Raw genomic sequence first — 17265 nt, forward strand, 5'->3', positions numbered from 1 at the left:
CCTGTCGTGAAAAACCGGTTAAAAAACCGAACCAGTTTTTTAAAAAAACCGGTTTTCCCCCACACAAAAATAACTGGTTTGGTTAAAAACCGGACCTGTTTAAAAATAAAAGAAAATGATTTGTACACCTCTACTGTAACCAGCAACAAAAAGCCATGAACAATTAATAACATCTTAGTTTATAGCATTACAATACATACACAAACTATGACGTTACAATAACTTATGAGCTTACCACTAATGACAATTCTGAATAGTTCTCTTTTATAACTGTGTCGAGGGAATGTTTCATACATAAATACATTTCAGGAATATTAAATCCATATCCAGATATGATACTCAAACCTTGAAACTAAAATAATACACTTCGGTTATAATTTATATGAAATATACCGTCCGTTAAGATTGGAATCCGAGGTCCTAAAACAGTCATGCCACCAGACTTGTAAAAGATTCGAACCCAAATATTGTGAGTTGTTGACGCCAAGTATAAAAAATCATAGCATTCTTCAACCAATTGTGGTCCTAATCTATAATTTCAAAAGACAAACACAAAAAGGAACATTGTTTGGTTAATAAATTAACTTGTTAAAGATAATATAATCAAGTCATTTATAAAATGCTTACTCTTTAGAAAGAATTTCCAGCATGAGTGGAATTTTATTGACCATATCATATCAACTGAGAAAGCAATGTTAAGAAGCAATCTTAAGAACCCAACAGAACGGAGCCAAAATGGTAACAGATAACTGTAAGTTGTATGAAGAATCAAATTAAATTAAAACAACAAATGCCTTGTCTAGATTCAAATTTAAAATAATGTATAAAAGCATTTGAACAATCCATGAAACATATCGTACCTTGACCAAGTCAAGTAGTCAACTCTCTATGAAACACTTTCTCCTTTTTCCATCCCCCATATCTTCTGAAGCTCATAGGTGATAGCTAATATTATGAAGAACAAAAACTATATGGTAAAGAGTAACTTAAAGAACAAAAAACTAAAAATCGAGTAGGCTTTCGGAACAAATTACACAGCAAACCTCTTCATCTTCTTTGAGGTTGCAGAGCATGGAAACCATCCCCATATCTTCATCTTCTTCTTCTTTGAAGTTCCAGAGCACAGAAACCATCTCAACCTCTCTCTCTTCATCTTCTTATATAGTATAGATAAACCTGGAAATCTGATAAATGCAGGCTTCATATCTGCAACCATCTTAAATAGATCACTTCAAAACCCATGACCCCGTCCCAACCAAACATTCCTTTAGAAATCAAAACCGAGTATATATATATATATATATATATATATATATATATATATATATAAACTTAAATGGTCAGCAATTAAGCTTTTGACACCCATAAAAAAACTAATCAAATATTAACCAGTTGGGGCCACCTCCGCCTTCTACTTCTGAAAAACAGCAACCAAAACCCTATTATACCTAAAATCGAATAAAATAAATGATTTTACTGGTGTTGGTTCTTACCTTGTTGTTATAGAAAGCTTGTTTATGCAATATATCGCCGGAATCTCTACTTACCAAACCCTTGTTTTCCTAAACTTAAGCATCCAGTTGCGGTTACACCTAGGAAATGCAAAAGCATAAGCCTTGATTAAGTATGCCTTGTTGGATTCCTTTCCATCAAACAATAGAAAACATTCAGCAGGAAAAAAAATAAACCTACCTCGATCTTTTTCCCCTCGATTGCAACCACACCAAAGCTTCATGCTTCTGATTTCCACAAAAACGTGTGTGTTTGTACTGGCTTGTGTGTGCAAAGGGGAGGGGAGGGGAGCGGGCTATGGATTTTAGGGTTTTGAGAGAATGAAGGAGAGAGAAAGAGATACACGTGATTTAAGTGAACGCAGTTTGAATTTTGAATGAAATTTTTGAACTGCCAAAATTTGGCCCGCCCAGTAAGTACGCGTGTTGTGTTTGGCCGCCCAAAATTTTGTTGCTTTATCAGATTCAACAATTTATGCTTTAGTTGGTTGTACAATATGCTTTAAAGACTTGTAAAGTGGCAAATGACCATTCTTGTCCTTCCTATATGCTTATTAAAGTAGTATAGATATATATATATATATATATATATATATATATATATATATATATAGAGAGAGAGAGAGAGAGAGAAAGTGTACTGTACAAATGCCCTTATCGCACAATACGTACGCGTCAATCTCAGCCATCAGATCTTTTATCCCGCATTGAAATCGCATGTTGGTTTTTTGTAACAATTTCGCATGTGATAATTTTTGATGAAATCGCATGTTGGTTTTTGTAACAATTTCGCATGTGATAATTTTGATGAAATAGCATGTTGTTTTTTTGTAACAATTTCGCATGTGGTAATTTTGATGAAATCGCATGTTAAAAAAATGTGAAATTGTTACAAAAAACCAACATGCGATTTCAATGCGGGATGAAGATTTGACGGCTGAGATTGACCTGTACGTATTGTACGATAAGAGCATTTGTACGTTAACCTAACCCTATATATATATATATATATATTAGTTATTAATATTGAAAGAAAATATATTAAATTAAACAAATGTAAATAAAATTTATGAGATTAAAGGAGAAAATGTCATGTGAAATTATTTGAAATCTTTTATTATAAATTAGATTTTTGTTTTCTATGTAGAGCTTACAAGTTCAAATTTTATTAATATTTTGAAATTATAAAACCGTATTTTGTTAATCAACTTTGGAATATAGGAAGGGATTTAATACTATTAGTTATATATTATATTCTATTACTGTTTTTTAAATTTCATATTAAAATATAGAATACGATGCTGTAAATAATAGAAATAGGAAAACATGTTTAACTTTAAAATTGTAACAGTGGCACAATTACTTACCTATTTATTAATTATACTCTTATAAAAATATCAACCTAAGTTGTGTCATTTCTATTTTTTATCCCAAAGGTCGTGTCGTTTCTTTGTAACGGAAGTTACGAAACTCACAATTCCTCCCACGTTCAATATTCCCCTATTAAATAGATTACAAAAATAAATTTTATTAAATAAATAGGAATATGTCATATTCTTAACCGAAACCCCAATATTCCGAATTCTGATATCCTTTCTTCGTAATCCATTCGGCGCTTCAACTCAACTCAAACCACTGCGTCGCTTCATCAACATCACCGGCCGACCACCGCGTTGCTTCATTAAGAACGCGGCTGAAGATACATATCCGAGGCCGGATATGATCCTTAGGGGCGGACCGAACCATACCTGAATGGACATTTTTAAGATGTCCGTTCCCTCATATCTCCGAGGACGAACCTCCACTCAAGTGCGTCTGGACGAATGACGTCATCTCAGTTGACCATTATAAATACCTCATCAAGTACAAAGCCAAGTACGATTTTATGAACCTTCGTCCCTATTTTCTCTCTCTACCAATACTTATCCTCACGCCGGAGGGTGGTCGCAGAGTGGCCCTCCCACCTCTGCGGCGAGCCTAACGGTTTGTTGTTTTGCAGGTCAAGTTTCCGGCTACTATACAAGGTCCAAACCCCTCCATTTACAGGTGTCACACCCCTTTCTTAGGCGGAAGCACGAGGTGTGATCATGAAAGGTTCTCATTGCATACGAATGGTAAACAGATTACATGCTCGTAAAAATAACTTCAAATGCCAATAACATTACATAACTGAAAACATAGTTTAAGTTTGGGGTTTACATTGCATCATAATACGTTGTCTGAAAAGTTTACAACATTATTCAAAGACAAACATAAACGATATCCAAGAGCAAGAGTAAGACCGCACGCACATCCACTTTAGTTACCTGAAATACATGTGAGTTTTTGGAAATCGTCAACATAATGTTGGTGTGAATTCATGCAGTTTTTGTATTAAACATTTGTATACTTTGTATGAAAACATGGTATGTATCTTGTATAAATCAAGTATTTCTGTATGTATCAAGGTTGTTAATGGGTTGCAAAGCCATTAACACGTGACACTACATAGGAAGCATCCAAACCATAGGCATTTTTCTAGTTGTCGATTCACGACTGAGACACAAAAGCACTACTTGGTACTAGTTTTCACCAAGAGTGTGGCTGCCCGAAAACCCATTAGATCTAACCTTTTGTTCTGCGGTCTTAGTATGTACACGAATAATGGTGCTTATGGTACCCTATTCGTGACACGATTTCAAGTATCATTCCTTAGTTCTTGTATCCATCATACCATAACACATGTATTTTCCCCAAGTTTAAAAAGTATGTAAAAGATTAAAAGTGGGGACATGAACTCGCTTTTCTGTAAACATTTAGTAACAGGTACTTCATCCCTGAAGTTATAAAATTGAAAACAGTTAAAAGAAAATGGGGAGCATGAACTCACAACTTTGCGTTTCTTGCGCCGTGAACTTCACCGGGTTTTGCTTATATAGTGCCGTGACCTATACGTGTTTTATTAACGTTAGTCACTAGACTTGTATCGCACAAGTACAAGTCACCATCTTTTATGTATGTGTTCTTTGTTGTTAAAAATATTTCATATTTTTAACTATGTATCTTACTTATATTATTTTCTCAAAAATAAATATAAGTATCTTGTATTTTTCACCCGAGTTATGTATTTTGTCCAAAAACACCTTTTAAGTTTATAACTTGTCCAAGTTACGTAATCTTTTAAGAAATATATTTTCATAAATATATTCTCTTGTATTTGTCTATGCATGTTGTATGTGTATTTTTTGTATTTTTACTCCTTAGGAGTATTTAGTGTATTTTCAAGTCCTAATACACTATTATATGTAATACATATATACACTTAGCACAAAATTTGGTGATCAATAAATATATATATTTTTCTCAAAAATATACATACTTAATATCACATTTTACTTGAAGAAATCATCATTTCTTAACTTGAAGTTTACACAAAAAAATTTGGGAAACCTTAGTAAATGTTTTAGGGAATAAGTTTCACCAGAACTTATATTTTTCTAAGTGTCAAAATTCTATAGAAATTTTGACATAGTTTCCCCTAAAAATGGAGGTTTCCCATGTTTTCAAAACATGTGTTTATTTTCTTTTAAAATCATCACAACAATCAACAACCCATTCAACACTTATCAAGTGCCAAAATCAAGTAAATTACACTACATCATGAACTTGAAGTTTTTGTGAAAACTTGTAGTAACTTACCATCTTATTTAGTAGGTTTAGTTACCCTTAAAAACATGGTTATTTGTTTGTAAATCACTTTCTTGAAAGATTTAGCCATTTACAACTTGTAAGATGATTTTTCTAAAAGTATTTCTTTTGTATTTTTCTTGTTACACACATGTTTCTAGGCTTGTTTAAACACTAAAAATATGGTTAGTTTATTTAGAAACCATGACTTTGTAAATCTCATAAATAAACTTGGTTTCTTGAGAAAATCATTTTGGAAATCATATATTTACAAGATTTGTATTTTGTTTAAATCATTTTTACATATGAAAATCACTTTCATCATTCAAGTTCATGAAGACATAAAGTATGATGATCTTGGTCTTTCACAAGATCACCACCTTAACTTACTAGATCATGTGTTTAATCACAATCTAGTAGTTTCCATATGATGTCTAACATCACTAACACTAATAATCAATCAACAAGAAGCAAATCATCATCATTCAACATGTATTCTTATGTATTTAAGCATATGTTAAAGTATCATGTTCATGTTCTTTAGTGTTCTTGTGATTAACAATATTTATTATCTTCTAACCATCAAGATATGAAGAAATAAGAGATCATGAGGGCTCACCACTAGCAACAAGGCTAGGGAAGAATACTAGGACTTGAAGATGACAAAAGTGTTTGATAAAAGCAAATGGAGGAGGTCCTTCAAGATCCAAGACCACCAAGCTTCACTATAGACCTTCTTACACCTTGTGTAAACTTAAGATTGTATGAAAATGAGACGATGATGGTGGTGTGGTTGGTGCTTGATCTCGGCCGAATGGAGGGGAGAAGGAGGGAGAAAGATGGTGTTGGTTAAGTGTGGATGATTATGAGAGTTCAATGTGTTCTTATAACCATCCAATGCTTATGTCTAATGGGTATTGTGTTCTTAAAGTACAAGACATAAATCTCTAGAGAATCAAGGAGAATCAAAGTGAATCAAAATGAATCTGTAACAATTGTGCTTGTAATCATTGTAAACAGTTCAATTATCAATAAAATAATGTAATTTGATCCCAATGTTTGTTTCATTGTGTTTTACATTTTTCATGTTTTGACTTTTATTCAATTCCAAACTCTACATCGCTTTCTGGAGAGTTATACGCTAACTAGTGCCTAAACGTACTCAGTTTAATGCGACAAATACTCCGGAACATCAACCTATACTCAACGTACCTTAAATAACCTTTACATAACTTAGAAATAAGTTTTGAAGGCTTTGGTATAGCAAAAACAAGTTAATTCGCTTACAGGGACTAAACTTGACAAACTGCGAAAGTATGCCAATTTGAACTGTAACGAACATTCCGGAACATGTCCATAAGTTAAACATACCATAAATATCCTTTACATAGCTTAGAAATAGGCTTTGAGAGGTTTGGTATGCTAAAACAAACTTTTGGATCATTCAGGGACTAAAAGTGTCAAAAAGTGCCTAAGTTTGCACTTTCGCGCATAACTTACATTCTGAATACATCCGGACATCCAAAAATTTATGTAAGCATCCTTATATTATGCCTTAGTGTTTGGCATGAGAAAAATCCATTCGTCGCGTCATTTGGATCGTCTTTCACGCTTATGCGCATTCCGTCGTAATTAAGCGAACATCGCGATCGTACGGCCAAACGAACCGACATCCGACATATTTTTGGGCATGTTTCATGTCCACAATGTTTAGGCATCATTTTAGGGCCTTAAAGATGGCTTTACAGGTCTTAGAAGGGCTGGAAATAGCTTAAACACGCAACAGGGACCAAAAGTGTAAATTCTGCAAGTGGTGCAGATCAGAGAAGGCCAGGCGGCCCGCGTGAGTTTTGCCCAAATGTGAGGCGGGCCGCGTGGGGATGTCTGACAGAAAGATTTTGCATTTAATGCAGAATCTGGCCTTTCGTTCGATCAAGGGGCAATGCCTTTTCACCCAATGAAGAGCCAAGAGTCAAGTTCACTGAACTTATCCACTGGACACATGTACGCACGTGATCAAGGCTCGATATTCGATAAAACGATCCTAACGGTTCCACTTTTCCTATAAATACCCCCCCCTTTTAGTGTAAAAATCACAAAATCAGATCCTAAAGCTCTAAGTTGAAACCATTGTTTCATACCTGAGTTGTTTGGTCTTGATTTGCACTCGGGGACCCTCCGTAAGTCTTCTTTCGCTCTTTTATTCGCTTTTCGAGTCCGAAAGTCAACGTTTTGTTGACTTTCTGCGTTGACCAGCTTATGGTCGATGCGAAGTTTATGGAACTTCATAACGTGAGCGTGATCACGATGGTTATGGTCCATAGTGACCATACCTACTGATCACAACGTTATCTAGGCTCAGTGACGAGTCGTAGTTTCGGCCAAAATGTGCATTCTTGCATATTTTGTAACCAAACTACTCGTGAGCATCAAAGCCGTTTGTTTTGATGTCAAACCTGTTTTCAAACTTAGTTAAGCATGTTCTAACATGCTTAGCTCGTCACTTTTAGTTTAGTGCTTATATAGGGTCGTAAGGTAAGCGATCTAAACCATCGCTTATGCTTTCGAACCCGACCCATTTTGTCGGTCATTAGGACCTGACCAAACACATTAGGTGACCATAGCTATAACCTTCCGAGGTTATACCTTGTGGTCACGATGTTAGGCGTTCCAGACGCGTTCTACGCGAACGACGCGTAAGGTGGCATAAGCTACCTAAACGGGTCGTGATGGACCGTAAGCACTTAGGTTAAGTTTCATTTTAGTATGTAGGCTTTGTTAAACCATATTACACGAGTCTCCATAGTCGTTTGGTTTTCGAACCCGCGTACTGTCCGATCCTTCCGATTTGGTCCGGTATATTAACATAAGCTACCTATTAGGTGCCGTTGATATTCCGTGATCTTTAGCATTATCTGGTTATTATACAAGGAACTCAAAGCAATCTCAGGTGAGTACATTGAACCCCTCTTTTACTGTTTTCCAAACTGTTTTGGGGTGAAACACATGTGCCTATCTGTTACTTTCATGTTTTCCATGTTTTCACATCATATATCTGCTATGCTCATTAGTACATTATAGTACATGATTTCATTACATTTCATGCTAAGTATGCCCATTGTGTGCGTACTTAGTACATTGATTTACATTACATCTTCTGTTGCTTATGTTTACTCAGCATATGGACACATTGATTTACATGAACATTTCTGTTGCATATGTTTACTCAGCATATGGACACATTGATTTACATGAACATTTCTGCTGCATATGTTTACTCAGCATATGGGCACATTGATTTACATGAACATTTCTGCTTCGTATGTTTACTTAGCATACTTAGTACAATTGTTTACATCACATGCCTTCATTTTGTTATGACATTTGGTTTGTTTAACATGGGACAATACATTCATTAACACTAGCTACGCCGTTCGTTAGTAGGTAGTGGTACCATAGGAATTGACAACTCCCATTCCTGAAGTCCTGGGTTTGATAGGACTGGAATTAATGACCGAATTCGATATACATAACTTAGATAAACCTTTAATTTGTTTAAGGGTTTATCGCCGCAGTCTCAAGGCTTGGATGTATGCATAGTTTACAATACCGCATAAATGTTAATATCAATAGAGCATGCATTTTCCGCAGAACATAACGTTGATTTAAACCACGTTTTACTTCAACGACTTGTTTTGTGCATATGGTTTAAGTTGATACATTTCGCTTACCATACATGATACATTTTGGGATGCACATTACATGATTTACATTGAACATAAACACGTCGACATTGACATACACATTTGGTGGTTTACATTTGAACATAAACATTTGACATGGTTTACAATAACACTTGACATTTGGTTTACACATGAATAATTTACATGGTGGATTGGTTTGGGTAAATGATTTAAGTAACGTGGCATATGTAATATGATACAAACATGGTGGATACGCCGCTGGTACTTCCTATATATAAATGTTTGTATAATATTACATATCGTGGCGTTATCTAAGTCATTTCAGTTTAGACACATTACACTTTACATAAGTAACATATTCTTCACAAGACATTATTTTCACAAACAACTTATCTTATTCAACTCATTTTACTTGGTTATTCGTTTAACCTTGCACTTATCTATACATATCGTTTGATGTTATCGTTTTTCAAATGATTTACAAAGCAAAACAAATTACAAGGTCCATGACTGACTGTTATTAAACATTCTTTAAAACTCAAGTCATGAACCCCATTTTCACAAAACCTATGTATCTCACAGGCATTTTTATACTGACGTACCTACTTTCACATGTGTTTTCAGGAGCTATTCCATAGGACGATGATCATGATTCTAGGGCGGACCTGTGCCTTAGAGCCTAAAAATGAAGTTTGAACTAGCTTAATTATGTTTTGAATATCCGTACTCTCTTTCCAAGACAATGTAACACCTTTGTTTATAAATAAAATACAACTTGTATGCCATGGTCATGAAACAATTTAATTCTGTCCACGACACTCCCCGGCGTTTCCGCCGCGGTTGCATGTTACACGCGGCCGGGGTGTGACAGAAGAGTTGGTATCAGAGCCAATGGTTATAGGGAATTAGGTTATTAGTAATGCTTTGACCTAGACTATAACTTTCTAGGACCCTAACACAAGTTATCTTGTGTTTAGAGTTTAAAACATGCACATCACCTATCCTTAGGTGATAACCACAACGGGAACTTCGGTTCCGAATCCGCTTTGAAAATTAATCATCTGTTCTAGGATGATTGATTACTAGGTTTTGAACCCTCTATTATAAGGTTTTGAACCCTCTGTTATAAGGTTTTGAACCCTCTGTTATAAGGTTTTGAACCCTCTGTTATATGGTTTTGAACCCCTTTGGATTCTCAAAAATCTCGTCAAAGTTTTGGGTTAATAGTGTGAACACGTGCGAACTGGAAGAGTGAATGCCTGTACCCTGGGTTTTCTGTCTAAGGCTAGAGTGTTCGTACAAATCCACATAATCGGACCAGTCACTCTTACCTGGGAACTCTTGGGGTGAGTGTTCACTTATAGGCAAGCATGTCTTCGCGATACACTAATTCTGACCCATTCACTTTGACTAGACATTTCATGTCGCTTGTTTGCTTTGCGATGCATTACCGCCATCTTTGCTTTTGTTGATTTTGCTTCATCTCATTCTCTTCATCCAATCATCTCACTCGTTTCATTTCATGTTTTTCTCTTCTAGAATGCCTCCTCGACGCGACAACCAGATAGCTACTGCCGAGCTGGCGGAGATTATTGCGCAGCAGATGGCTGCTCAATTTCCGAATCTCTTTGCTCAATGGAACCAGGCCAACAACAACAATGGTACATGCAAATACAAGGATTTTAACTCGGCTAAGCCACTCAAGTTTAGTGGTTCTGAGGGAGAAACTGGGCTTCTTCAGTGGTTCGAGAGCATCGAGAACACTTTTCGCCACGTGCAGTGTCCTGACAATCGCAAGGTCGAGTTTTCTTCGAGCGTGTTTCAGAAGAGGGCTCTTACATGGTGGAATGGGGTTAGGAGAGATCAAGGTGCAGAAGTTGCTCTAGCTCAAACATGGGCTGAACTGAGAGCTCTTATGATGAGGGAGTTTTGTCCTCGTCATGAGCAACGAGCGTTGGAGAAAGAATTTGATGTGTTGAAGCAAGATAGTGGCGAGCACAGGGCTTATACAGATAGGTTTGAGGAGCTGAGTCTTCTTTGCCCGACTATGGTTACCCCACTCGATAAGGCCATCGAAAGGTACATCGACGGCCTACCTGACTCAGTACAAGACATTCTCACTGGTAGCAACCCTACCACACTCCGTCAGGCAATCGAGTTATCGGCGACGTTGACTGAGTCGCAGATCCGAAAGAATAAACTACACAGGAAGGGTGACAAGGGCAAGAAGCAGTCGGCTGACAAGGAGGATAGTAAGAAAGGTCAGAACAAGAAGGGAAAGGACTCTGGTTCCTCAAGGGGGTCAAGGAAGCGTAAGGCTTCCCAAAATTTTGCTGTCACTGCCCAAGCAAACCAGGCAGCTCCCAACCAGCCTCCAGCAAAGAAACCCTACTCAGGAAGTGCACCTTTGTGCAATCGATGCAACAGTCACCACCAGCCACAATATCAGTGCCGTTTCTGTACTAACTGTGGGAAATCGGGTCATCTTGCCGATGTTTTTCGGTTTGCTCAGAATCACGCAGTCCAGAACCCTGCTCAACAGGTTGCTCAACAACAGGGTCAGGCTGCACGACCAAACTACCAACCAGGTGCATGTTATAATTGTGGGGATCTGACCCACTACAGAAATCGGTGTCCAAGACTAGTCAACCAGAACCAGAATGCAAACCAGAATCCGGCACCGGCTCGAGGTCGAGTCTTTAACATGAATGCGCAAGAAGCACAAGCAGACAACGAGGTGGTGAACGGTACGTTCTTTATTAATAATCAGCCAGCATCTGTTCTTTTTGATTCGGGTGCCGACAAGAGCTTTGTGTCATTGTCTTTTGAGACAATACTTCGCGTGTCTAGAACGAAACTAGGTAAACCTTTGACAGTAGAGGTTGCCAGTGGTGAACCCATTGTTCTAAATTCTGTTCTGCGCAACTGCCAGTTGAACCTTAACGACCATATTTTTCCTATTGACCTCACGGCAATGCAACTTGGAAGCTTCGATGTTATTGTGGGAATGGATTGGTTATCTAAGCATCGCGCAGAGATAGTATGTTCTGAGAAGATTGTTCGTGTACCGCTGTCGACAGGCGAGATCCTACAGGTTCGTGGTGAGAAGCCTGCCGGTGGTCTCAAACTCATGTCTTGTTTTAAAGCTCGGAAATATCTGCGAAAGCACTATGTGGCTTTCTTAGCACATGTTACAGCAGATAAAGGCAAGGGTAAGACTATTTCAGATATTCCTGTCGTTCGGGATTATTCCGAAGTTTTCCCTGAAGAGTTACCCGGTCTACCTCCAGCACGCCAAGTCGAGTTCCGTATTGATCTCGTACCTGGTGCAAATCCCATTGCCAGAGCTCCATACCGTCTTGCACCATTAGAGATGCAAGAATTATCTAAACAGCTTCAGGAGCTCTCCGACAAAGGTTTTATCCGTCCTAGCTTTTCACCTTGGGGTGCTCCCGTTCTTTTTGTAAAGAAGAAGGATGGATCTTTCAGGATGTGTATCGATTATCGTGAGCTTAACAAGCTCACCATCAAAAATCGATATCCCCTACCTCGCATTGATGATCTCTTTGATCAATTACAAAGCGCTTCTTATTTTTCAAAGATTGATCTACGATCTGGATATCATCAGCTTCGTGTGCATGAAGAAGATATTCCAAAGACAGCGTTCCGTACTCGTTATGGACATTATGAGTTCACAGTCATGCCATTCGGTTTGACTAATGCTCCTGCTGTTTTCATGGACTTGATGAATAGGGTCTGCAAGCCTTATTTAGATAAGTTCATCATCGTTTTCATCGATGACATTTTGATATATTCTAAGACGCGAGCTGATCATGAACAACATCTCCGTCTTACTTTGGAACTCCTAAAGAAAGAACAACTTTTCGCCAAATTCTCCAAGTGTGAATTCTGGCTTAAAGAGGTTCAATTCTTAGGACATATTGTCAACGAACAAGGTATTCATGTAGATCCCTCCAAGATCAGCGCGATTAAGGATTGGGATACGCCTACTACTCCTACTGAAGTTCGTTCTTTTCTTGGTCTAGCGGGTTATTACCGCCGCTTCATTGAAAACTTCTCAAAGATTGCAGTTCCTCTAACTGCTCTAACTCAGAAGAACAAGCCATTTGATTGGGGAGTCAAACAAGAGGAAGCGTTTCAGACTTTGAAACAAAAGCTTTGCGACGCACCTGTCCTAACATTACCTGAGGGCAATGATGATTTCGTCGTTTATTGTGACGCATCTAAATTAGGTCTCGGCTGCGTCCTAATGCAAAGAAACAAAGTCATAGCATACGCATCAAGGCAGTTAAAGATACATGAGAGGAACTACACCACTCATGATCTTGAGTTGGGTGCAGTTGTCTTCGCTCTCAAAATTTGGAGACACTACTTGTACGGTACAAAATGTGTGGTTTTCACGGACCACAAAAGTCTTCAACATATCTTCAATCAAAAAGAACTCAACATGAGGCAAAGACGTTGGGTCGAACTCCTAAACGACTACGACTGCGAGATTCGCTACCATCCTGGTAAGGCGAATGTCGTAGCCGATGCATTGAGTCGCAAGGAACGTACTAAGCTTCATTGTGTTCGTGTCCAATCTGTTATTCAAACCGACATCCAAGCACGTATTTCTCAGGCTCAACAAGCTTGTGTTTCACAAGGTTTAATGGATAAGGAATTCCCTTATCACATAACACCTGCTCTTGAACTGAAAGACAATGGATCGTACTATTTCATGGACCGTTTGTGGGTCCCAAGCCAAGATGATCTTCGTACCTTGCTTATGGATGAAGCCCATAAGTCTCGTTATTCCATTCATCCTGGCTCAGATAAGATGTATAAGGATCTTCGTATTCAGTATTGGTGGCCTGGTATGAAGAAAGACATTGCCTTATATGTATCAAAATGCCTTACTTGTCTTAAAGTTAAGGCTGAGCATGTTGATGCATATTTTGTCTATCGCCTTCGTCAATCCGAGTCGTAGTGAAAAGCCGGAAGAAATCAAGCGTATTATGTCATATTTAGTTAGAAATGGCAAGGTGGCAAACTTGTAATTAGTGTGAACTTTCATTTAGTTGCCTTGACCATATAAATAGGAGGTATGTCATGATTTTAGTTAGAGACTTTTGGAAGACTTTTAGAAGAGATTTAGAGAGAAGACTTGGAGAAGACTTTCTAGAGAGAGAAAGTAGAGAGAGAAAGCTGTAAAGTTGTGATTCTTGTATCAATCTTGTCAAAGTTAGCAATGGAATCACATTAAAAGTACGTTATCGTGTGTTCGGTCACGTTCGTTCACGGATTCCGCACGTGAAACGTTCGTTACGCAATCGAACGGTATCAAAACCGATCCTACAAGTGGTATCAGAGCTAGGAGCTCGATTGCTTGATCAAACACGTTGTTTTCGTACTGATTTCAGCAGATTTGAGCCGATTCAGATCTGATTTCTCCTATTTCTTCACCTTTTACTCGTTCTTTACTGAAATACGTAAAATTGAACAGGTAAATACGGTCCGTTTCGTCTGATTTTTGGATATGTTGTGCGTTTAGTCCCGATCTACAACCCTACCAAATTTCAGCTCGAAATTCCGAGCCGTTTAGGAGTAATCGCGATTTTTCAGTCCGTTTTTGCGTCATAGTTTCAGATCTGTTGGGAACCACTTTTGCGAACATCTGGACCGCTCGTAAATTCAGGTGTGAACCGCTCCAAGTCACTGTTGTGGATCGCTCTTGTGGTAGTTCGCTCATTAGACCATACGTGGATCGCTCATATGAAAGTCTTGAATCGCTCGTAATTGATTGTTCGTGAACCGCTTATATGGTATTGTCTGGATCGCTCAAAATTTCTTGGCTGAATCGCTCCTAGGGAAATTACGTGTGAACCGCTCATACGTCTAAGATTAGACAGAGTTGGGAACCGCTCCAAGTGTCAGCTGGATCGCGCTTTCGTCATCACCTTCACGTGGCTTATCTGATATTACAGGATGTCGGCCAATCCTAGGTTTTGTTGAAACATGTGTTGACTGCCCCCATTAATTACCTTTATCATATTCTGTTTACAACAGAAAGTATGTGTCAGCAGGGCATGTTATACATGTGAAGCCGCCCACTTCTTAAAGGCTCACTCTGCCGTCTAAGACATCAATCTGTGGCCCAATCCGAGCCTTCTGTGTGCCACCCACTAAACACAAGTTCCACCGCCCCATTTATTCTATTGTGGCCTAATAGAAAACATTTACCTGCCGCCCATTACCATTTGTTTAATCGGGAGCCCACTTGCCGCCCAAACATGTGTGATAAGTAGCTAAAAGCCACCGCCCCTTTAACCCAATTGGCCCACAAGCACCGTCCATATTCAGCCTATTTCACTATTTCACTTTGAGTTGCTGTTTGTGCAGCCCAAGGCCCAATTGTTGATTAGTGTAGTGGACTGGAGGTGCCACCATTTGAACGTAAACACGTGTCGGATTCATTTTTGCGAAGAAATGGCAATGGTGTTTGATGAAAAGGAAAACTATCATCTTGAAAGATTAAATGAAAGATATGATTTGTATAGTAGTTATGAACAACAAGATGATAAACAGATATGGATTATGCGGCTTGAAAATTTTTTGTGCAAAAAGAATGAGACTTTGGAGAGGATGGAAAGCAGATTTAACTATTTACTGGGCAAATTGGAAAAATATGGGATAAGGTTGACAGATGGGGAAAAAGTATCAAAAATTGCAGATGCTTTACCTACAGAATGGGATGATATTTTGTCGAATATAAGATCGAATTCTGGTTTCTCTGGGTTATCAAAATTGAATTCATCAGAGTTTTTAAAAACACTCAAAACACATAGTTATGAGAATGATAAAATTAAAAGAGAATTGATTGACAAAATAAAAGGAAACCTAGAGAATCTAAGTTTGAATGTGATTGGTGAAATAGATAAAAGAATATGTGTATGTCTTGGAGCAAAATATGTGATGAAATACGATATCAAAAGAGGTTGTTATATTGATAATAGTGGAAATCCTCTTGATTTTGTTAAAATATTTTGTGCAGGTACAATCAGGGAAAAAGAAGAAGACACTTCAAAAGCCAAAGAATCTGTGAAGAATGCAACAGTATGCTTTAAGTGTGACAGCTTCAAGAATGACTATGACAAACTATTGAAGAATGTGGAAAGTTTGACATCCGAAGTCAAGGAGCTGAAAGATGGAAAGCAAATTGATGAAAAACAGATTCTTATGGTTCAGAGTATTTGTGAGAAACTTAAAGCTGAAAATGACAAACTGTTGGATGGTTTGAACAGTTTGATTTTTGAAAACAAGAAGTTAAATGAAAAAGTTAAAGGTTTTGAAATTGAAAAAACTAAAATTGAGAAAGAATTTCAGAATCAAATGAAAATTCTTGAAGATGGGAGAAATGTGTTTAGCAAAAACAACATTGAAAAACAGAAAATGATAAATTCCCATCTTCAGAAAATCATTAAACTTGAAAAAGAAGGTGAATGTGCTAGAAAGAAAATCAAATAGCTAGAAAAGGAGTCTGAAAGCAAAAAGAAATCGTCAGAAGATGAGGATTTCTGGATAAAGCTTGAAAACAAAAACCTGAAAGCAAATGAATCAAAATTTCAGGAACAGATAAAAGTTTTGATGAATGAAAAATCTGTTCTTGAAAATTTGAAAAATGAAAATGAGAAAACAATCGAGTCTCATTTTGGGAGAATATCTCAGCTTGAAAGTGAAGCTGAGAATTCGAGGAACAAAATTGATGAACTTGAGAAGAAATTGAAAGGTTTTGTGACTAAATCTGACAGTTTGAATTTTCCCTGTCCAAAACCAATCAATTCTATGCCGATAAGTGAAAAAGTTGAAGATTGTGATGAGAAAACTGATGATGAAAATGAGGAATTTTATTCAGCAGATGAATCTGAGACAGAATCCGATGCTGAAATCAAGAAAAAGGAAAAATTTTTAAAATTAAAAGAAAAATTTCAGAAAACTGTTTTACACTCGACTGAAAAGGGAGAATGCTCTAAGCAGAAACCTGTGAAGAAGATTGTAAAACAGAAACAAAAATTTAAAATTGAAGAAAGAAACTCATCAGTACAATCATCCAATCAAAAGGAAAAATTACAAAAGGTAGAGAATGAAAATTAAAAAATTGTTGGATGCAGGAAAGATCACAGTGCTAAAGCGCCAAATCAAGCAGAGTTGAGGAAGGAGTATCATCAAGCCACACAATGCTTTGATCTGAGCGTTTGGACTAAAAATGGTGATAGGTACGATAACAGAGTGTGTTACAGCTGCGGCTATCATGGACACATTGCTGTTAACTGCCGGTATTGGAGTTATGAGACCAGGAGATGCTTTAATTGCAACATCAAAGG

The 17265-nt window shown here is 37.5% G+C and overlaps 1 long non-coding RNA gene across 2 annotated transcripts; it reads right to left on the reverse strand.

Annotated features, from left to right (window-relative positions):
- Window positions 1–241: 241 nt before the first annotated feature.
- On the reverse strand, window positions 242–1832 carry LOC110904467. Of its 2 annotated transcripts, none has more exons than XR_002572544.2 (7): window positions 1693–1832; window positions 1548–1592; window positions 1390–1448; window positions 1044–1206; window positions 861–945; window positions 628–681; window positions 242–530 (listed from the first exon to the last, which is right to left on the reverse strand). It is a non-coding gene; the product is annotated as an uncharacterized LOC110904467 (long non-coding RNA). The 2 variants fall into 2 exon arrangements; XR_002572547.2 differs by having other exon boundaries at window positions 628–749.
- Between the last annotated feature and the right edge of the window lie 15433 nt (window positions 1833–17265).

The sequence above is a fragment of the Helianthus annuus genome, chromosome 2 (genome assembly GCF_002127325.2).
Source record: "Helianthus annuus cultivar XRQ/B chromosome 2, HanXRQr2.0-SUNRISE, whole genome shotgun sequence".
Classification (NCBI taxonomy): Eukaryota; Viridiplantae; Streptophyta; class Magnoliopsida; order Asterales; family Asteraceae; genus Helianthus; species Helianthus annuus.